At 31.0% G+C, this 7,562-nt stretch overlaps 1 long non-coding RNA gene across 1 annotated transcript; it reads right to left on the bottom strand.

Moving 5' to 3' along the window:
- Nucleotides 1–2,399: 2,399 nt before the first annotated feature.
- On the bottom strand, nucleotides 2,400–4,356 carry LOC130988788 (uncharacterized). Its single transcript, XR_009090201.1, has 3 exons — nucleotides 4,073–4,356; nucleotides 3,882–3,930; nucleotides 2,400–2,894 (listed from the first exon to the last, which is right to left on the bottom strand). It is a non-coding gene; the product is annotated as an uncharacterized LOC130988788 (long non-coding RNA).
- Between the last annotated feature and the right edge of the window lie 3,206 nt (nucleotides 4,357–7,562).

Genomic DNA, 7,562 nt, shown 5'->3' with positions numbered 1-7,562 from the left:
TCGTGGCTGACGGCGGTGCTCTTCGCCGGGGAAGAAGGAAGCGGCGTCGATGGTGTTGACGGCGGTGCTCTTCGCCGATGGTGATAAGTGAGAGAGAAATGAGAGAGAGGTGGGTGAGAGAGGTAAATAAATGGGTTAATTAATTAAACTTAATTAAGGAGTACTAAATATTTCTATTTTAGAAAAGTGGCCATTTTTAATGGGACGCCCAAAAAGGAAATGTGGCCACTTTTATTGGGACGGAGGGAGTAGTATTTTTTAACATTAAAGTATTTTTTATATTTATGTTTGTGAGATTATATTTTCGTACCCCCAATTTAAAAATTCTAGATCCGCCACTGATTGAACCTGATCAACAGTCTGACCAAACGGACAACCCTGGCTTATTGAAGCGAATCAGCCGATCAGATCGGCCGGTTTAAATGCACCGAATCAGACCGGATTTTCTAATTGAACTGGCCAGTTTGATTGAAAATAACCTAATATTTTGTAATTTAAAAATATTTTATTCGACAATCTATTTTGATCATATAATTTTAGTTTCTTATGTGATTGCAACGATTCTTACGTCATTACAAAGCTTATTTAGAGACCTACGATTAAGGATGGTCGAAATCAAATTTTCAGATCTTACAAAAAATCGGGCAAGCAACGAACGGGCATATACCTTAATGAAAAGAACATTGGTGCTTATAATTTTGACCATATATTTTTCATTAATTAAGGAGCTTATTTAGAGGCCTACTTTAACTGTGTGTGATCCAAATCACATTTCAAAGCCTAAAATCTAAAACCTAAACCCTTCAAGCCTGACAAAGAAAGCAAGAAGGACCACCAGACATGTCCGCTCTACAAAAAAGGGAAAAGAGAAAGAAATTTAAAGCCACTAGGCAGGCCTCTGTACTCTCTTTAATGTATATATACTTTTTTTTAATCTTTAATGACATGTTTATTTTTTCAGCTATATTAATTTTATTGCTCTATCTTTTTTTTTAAAGAAAAATAAATAGATATCATATTTTGTGCTTTATATATTTTTTAATTATAATAATTTAGCCATTTCAAAAAAAAATAGTAGTAATAGTTTAGAATGTAATATAGGTGAAGGAAAATATATTGATTCATTTTATAACACTTTTTTTAAAATAATAATTTTTATATTAATTTTAATAGTAATAACTTTTAGATGAATAAGTAGTTATATATATAAAAAATATATTTTCAAATATGACTTTTTATATAATGTTTGTGTATGAAAATATTTATTTATCTATTATGACGTGTAATACTCTATAATAATGTGTATTGTGTAATGCTAATCTTCATTATAAATTATTTTTTATTATTAATTGATTATAATTATCATTACATTTTATACAAAGTTTAAAATTTACATTTTGAAATTCGAATTTTTAGTGAGTGATTGATATTGATTATTTTATTTTATTTTTAAAACATATTTTATATTTACTTATATTTTAATTTTGTTTAATATTTATATTTACTTATTTAAATATGTTATTTAATTTTACTGTTTGATGTGCATCGCACTGATTGCACGGAAGCGTGTGGTAGTAAAATATTACTCCCTCAGTCCTATTTGAAATGTCTCATTTTCTATTTTGGGTTGTCCCATTTGAAATGGCTCCAACCCGTAAATATAAAGAAATTTGTCCTTAACTTTGGTTTATCCTATTTCAAATATCTCACTTTATATTTTTATCACATAATTCTTAATTTTGTGCCTATTTTTAAAAAAAATATTTCAAACGGTACGGATGAAGTAAAAATTTAGTTGAAAAATAGAAGACAGACATGTATCTTCAAAGGAAGGCGTATAAATATTTTTCAAACAAAAATGGATTTCAATATTTGACATATATATCAGCATTGCATAATGGAAAATCGACAATATTTTATTAATATTTTCTTATATTTAATTTTTTGTTGGGGGGTCGGGTCTTAGAACTCGTATATCTCCTTCTCCTCCTTCTTTAATGTTGGGGTATGCAGAATGGGCTTTCATTTGTGCGATTGGGCATTTTTCTAAGAATCACATCCAAGGCTGATTGGGCTCTTTTTAGATTAAGTGCTCGTTTGGTTCAAGTAAAGGAATGGAAAGAGAATGGAATCAAATAAAGTGGAGGAATGGTAACAATAAGTGTTACTTTTATTGGGTGTTTGGTTCAACAATGGAAAGGAAACACTAATAAGGGATTCCCTTTCTTCTTGTTTGGTACAAATTTCATAAACAAGGAATCAAACTTTCTAGCTTAACTAATATATATATAAAAAAGAAAGTATTCATACAGAAATCCTAGTTTGATGACTCTGATCACACCAATCCTTTACCAAGAATTGAATAACACTAGAGTTTCATAGTGATATAAGACTTCCAATAAATAAATAAAAATGTCTCTTTCTCATGTATACCAAAGTCTTGGGATATAAAGGTTATCAAATGAATTCCCTATTTCTCAAGAAACATTGCATCATACTGACAGCAGCACAGTCTTGAATTAAGAGCACTCTACTTCTGACCATATCAACATAAAGAAGCAAAAACATGATATTTAACTGCTAGACATAAGATGTTACTAGGAATTACATACTAGCTCTACTTTTTCTTGAGAAGATCAATGACATATTGCCTCCTCAAGTTCATTGGAGCTTGATAAAATATGTGACGCTTGTGTTCTTCCGCCATGAGAATTGTAGCCACTTCCAAAGCTTCGGAAGGAGAAAGGCCATCTAACTTCATCACTTCTTCTAGCACTTTGTTCGCCTTATCATCCAACTTTTGTTCTCTTTCTTCCGCTTTCGCCCAAGCACAAGCCATAGTTCCCAAGTTTGCATTGATGTTCTCAAATATCTTCTGAAAATTGGTTGAAACACTTTGAATAGTAAAAAACAGAGAGGCTGAATTAGTTCGAGCAAACTGATATTAATCAACAGACTGCAGCTTAGCTAAATGGTAAATATTCATTTATGAATTTTAGTAATTTAACTTATTTCTCAACTACTGTTAGACTAGTGCAACTAGTGGACAAAAGATTATTATTGTTATTATTATGTGACCCTCTTCTTAAAGTTGTGCAAAAAACATTAGCATATATAGATGCTACGAATCTGTTAAACAGCACCCCAAAACCTTAAAAGAAATTAAAATGGCACAAGACATAAGAATCTATATCTTTTAATACTAATAATAATATGCTTGGTAAAAGTTGGCAGTTGGGATTAATACCACGGTGACTTCCATTTGGAATTCTAATACTATAAAAATAAGGCCTAATTAATTGGGGCCCCAAGAATGAGTATAATATTTGGAGTGAACAGTGAGTGTGTGTATCTAGATTTATATATATATGAGCACAACACATGTAGATGGCAGCTGCACCCAACTTTGGGGGAGGAGCAGCTGCACCACCACCTCTTATTTTACTATTATTACCCATTTCATTTCATTGCTCTACTAATTTTTAATGGCTTCTTCCTTCAACATTCTCTTCATCATTCTTCTCATCCACCTCTCCCAAGGCAAAGGTATATTTATCATTTGTTTTCTTGTATTTATTACTTGTACAATATAAATAAGAAATTTGGCATATCTCTACTTTCTGCCACAAGAAATTTGCATTGATTGTTGATAATAGCAATACAGTAGAACAGATCCTATCAACATATTTTTAGCTATACATACACATTTCAAATTCACAACAAAAAAACAAACATCTAGACAGTGCAGAGGCAAAAAAAATGTAATGATTTTTCACATAAATGTGTGCTACACCACCAAAAGCTCCCCTAACACAGCAGGGAGAAAAGAAAGCAAGTCCCCTAACACTGCAGGGACAGGAAGAGAAGGTTAGGAAACTCACCTAACAGCACACTTCAAGCAGAAATTTCACCTAAATGCTCCAAATATTTCTACACCAAAAAATCAATAATTAATACTAGAGATTATTGGTGAAATTGAAAGCCCAGTATAACCAACAGTTTCAATCGACGAAAAAATTGGAAGAAAAGTGGATGAGATCGACAGAAATTATGGTTATGGAGTAAAACTGACCTGAGCTCGACGGAATTGGAGATCTTCAATGGAGATGTTGATGAAGCTTGACGGAAATGGAGATCTTCAATGGAGATCTTGATGAAGCTCGACAGAAACCAGAGAGAAAAGTTGCGAAATGGAGAGAAAGCATGAAAGGAGAAAAAATGTTTTGAAGAGAACGGGGAATGGAGCGGAATGGATTTCGTTTCCAGTCTAATTTGAGGGGAATCAATTGGATGGATTGGGTTAACCCTAGGTAAGGGTAATGGTTAACCCAATGTCTAAACCAAACAGCAGCTAACGGATTAGCTTAAATGAATCCCTTTCCTAGCTCTTAAAAAGCCTAACCAAACATGGGAAAGGTATATTGGGCTTTCATTTGTGCGATTGTCGATTTTAACCAACTAACCTCTATGCAATTAAAGAGAGTTACCTTTTAAATTTTAATCAACCAATTATCTCAAAATAGTAACGGTAGAGTAATTAATGATTAGATCTAAAAGTTTTGTATTCGAGTCCATAGTAATGTATTCTCTAAATTTAATTATTTAATTATTGATTTATAAAAAAAAATCTCGAAATTAAGTCATTCCACCTATCACTAGTGATTTATTATCAATATATATTCATTGATCTTGATTCCAGCCTCAACTTTCAGCATTAACATAAATTGCAAAGGTTCCTCTCACAAAAAAAATAATATAAAAAACATAAATTGTCAAAGGTTAATGGTCAAATCACCACTTATGTCATTCAACTTCAAGCTTCATTTTACCTCAAAAAAAAAACTTCAAGCTTCATTCTTGTATAAATTCCTCTATATCCTATTGCAACATTAGTTGCTACTACTAAAAACTACTTCAACAAGGACCAATTTCTAAATGATATACATCAACACGGAAGAGTTACGAAAGACTATATGTCGTGATCATCATCCTAATACGCAATTAATATTTCTTGACTAATTAAGATTTAGGATTTGAACCTTCATATGATCATCATCTTAATGAACCATCTCATTCATTGGCTAGTATTTAAATAACATAAATGCAGAAGGTGAATAATCTTCATATTCCAATAATGCTCAGTGAATGATGGGTACATTATTGACAGAGTTGAAAGGAAAAATCAAACAAAACAATTTAGACAATAGATTTATGAATTAAAATTGTTCATGTGTCCGTGACCAAAATACGTTGGAGGCAGGAAGGATCACTATACTCGATAGGTCACTCTATTTTTGTCTTCATGTGTAACTTTGTTACAACTTCTAATTAGACTTAGGTGCTTTGTTTTATTGTAAAACAACCATTTTATTTTTTCAGTTGAAACTTGAAAACAACAAAATAATAATTGTAACTATTATTGATATATATGGTTGAATGCAGATGACTTATATGTATGTCGTGGCTTGCTTTTTATACACGATCTATACATTATTGTATAGGGATGGAGTTTGTTTTAAATACATTTACAAATAATAATAATAACTCTTGGTTGAAAGTAAAATCAAAGGGAGGTCATTTAATCAAAGTGAAATTAAATGATAAAAAATAATTATATACCCTGGATTGATGGAATAAACCCTAGTTAATAATCACAAAATTAAACTAAAGCATATAAAGTTGAAATTGAAGAAAAAATATATAAGAAAATAAATAAAATTGAAAGTGGGACACAAAGTGAGACATAAAGTGTGGTACACTGAATCTCATTCCTACCATTAGCTCCACAGTTGGTATTGCCGCATAAATTTTGAATTTTATGTAGCCATCATTATTTGGTGTCTCCCACATAATTTTTTCCGTCGCATTATTTTTTGTTTATTAAATTGGACCGGGAAAATGCAATAAATAGATTTGACCAACTAGATTTTTTTTAATGGTGAGGATATTGCATATTATCCAGCAACCGCTATCTAGAATATACATTGTGTAAATTTCAATTTTGTGTAATAACCTGCAAATAAAGGAGTAAATCACATTGAAAAATTAAGTAGGTCAGCCTTAACCATATAAAAATTTGTTGTATGTATCCATATGCACAATTAATACATCCACCTCAATTAGGATTCAACAATTTCCAATAATAATATATTGATTCATAATTAAACTTTAATTAAAACGAATGCACCAAATGTGACTCTTCCACGTCCACAAGAGGACCAATTGGATATCTTTTCCCCAAAATTCCAGCAAATTATTGTGATATTATCTCGTTTGTGTCTAACTTTGATGCTTCCAATAATCGGTTTTCATAGGTTAACATTTTTTTTAAGTAAAATTATTAAACAACGCACGAATGGTGCAACTTAGCAAGGAGACAACAAGAATAAAAGATAAACACAAAAAAGATCATTAGCATAAAGAGGGATTGCAAATCCAATCGCTGAGACTATAATAAGAAGAAGGAGAAAGGTTAGAAATCCAAAATCAGAGTCGAACTTTAATTCTAAATCAGTGACATAGTTTACTTATTTTTCCAACTCAAAGTAAAACAAAATCTTATTATAATGCAGTAAATACATATCAATTAATAAATTGAATCATCGTTCAACTTAATAAATAAATAAAATAAATAATCAATATTATTGAATCATCCAATTAACGCCGATTCAATTCCACGAACGGACCGTTGAATGGTCCATATACTTGCAAAAATTGGAGACCATCATGACGTAGTGAAATCATAATTCCATGAATATATGCTACTATGGTCCAATTAATCAATATTCAAAATTAATGTATTCCTAACTTGTCCTTTATTTACATGAAATTTGTATTAATTTATTCATACCAAATTATCGTACAAATATTTTGGTAATTTGTTTTTACCATTTGATTTGATTAGGGTGAATGAAGGGGGTAAACACATGCAGAAGCAGCTCATCCGCCAATTGTCAAACTGAAAGAGAGAGAGTGTTGGCTGTCTTCCACCCATAATCTATCTTCATTCTTGACTTTTTATTTATACACTGCCTTTTTCCAATTGGTTGGCTATTCTTCTTCTTCCCAAATCCCACTTTTTCATTGTTTTTTCTCTACTTAATTAAAAACATTTCCAACTTATATAGCTTTTGCAATTCTTTTGCCTATTCGATTCTACTCACATGTGATGCGATTCTTATTTATTTGAAGAGGATGCTAAGAATTGGATGAATTCCATATCTCATTATTCATATTTCATTATTAAATTTATTATTTTAATAATAAAAATATTACTACTATATTTATATAATAATAAATAAATGCTAATTTTGAGAGGATGGGCATTCTCCTCCATTTGTACGAATAATAGTAGTAATAAGCTATTTTTGTAGAGATGCCACTTACCCTATCGAGATGTTTTGTTTTTAGTTTGTCGGCAGTATGGTTTGGTTGGAGTTAACCACTTTGAAAATCAGATTTACACATACTGATACTCACACAATTTGTCCCACCAATCCCATGTGGCACTTTGGACTAAATTGCTGTAAAAGATACTCCATACAATCATAATTCTCTAACAT

The sequence above is a fragment of the Salvia miltiorrhiza genome, chromosome 1 (assembly GCF_028751815.1).
Source record: "Salvia miltiorrhiza cultivar Shanhuang (shh) chromosome 1, IMPLAD_Smil_shh, whole genome shotgun sequence".
Taxonomy (NCBI): Eukaryota; Viridiplantae; Streptophyta; class Magnoliopsida; order Lamiales; family Lamiaceae; genus Salvia; species Salvia miltiorrhiza.
The sequence above is the reverse complement of the archived record's forward strand: the minus strand, read 5'-3'. Positions and strand labels throughout refer to the sequence as shown.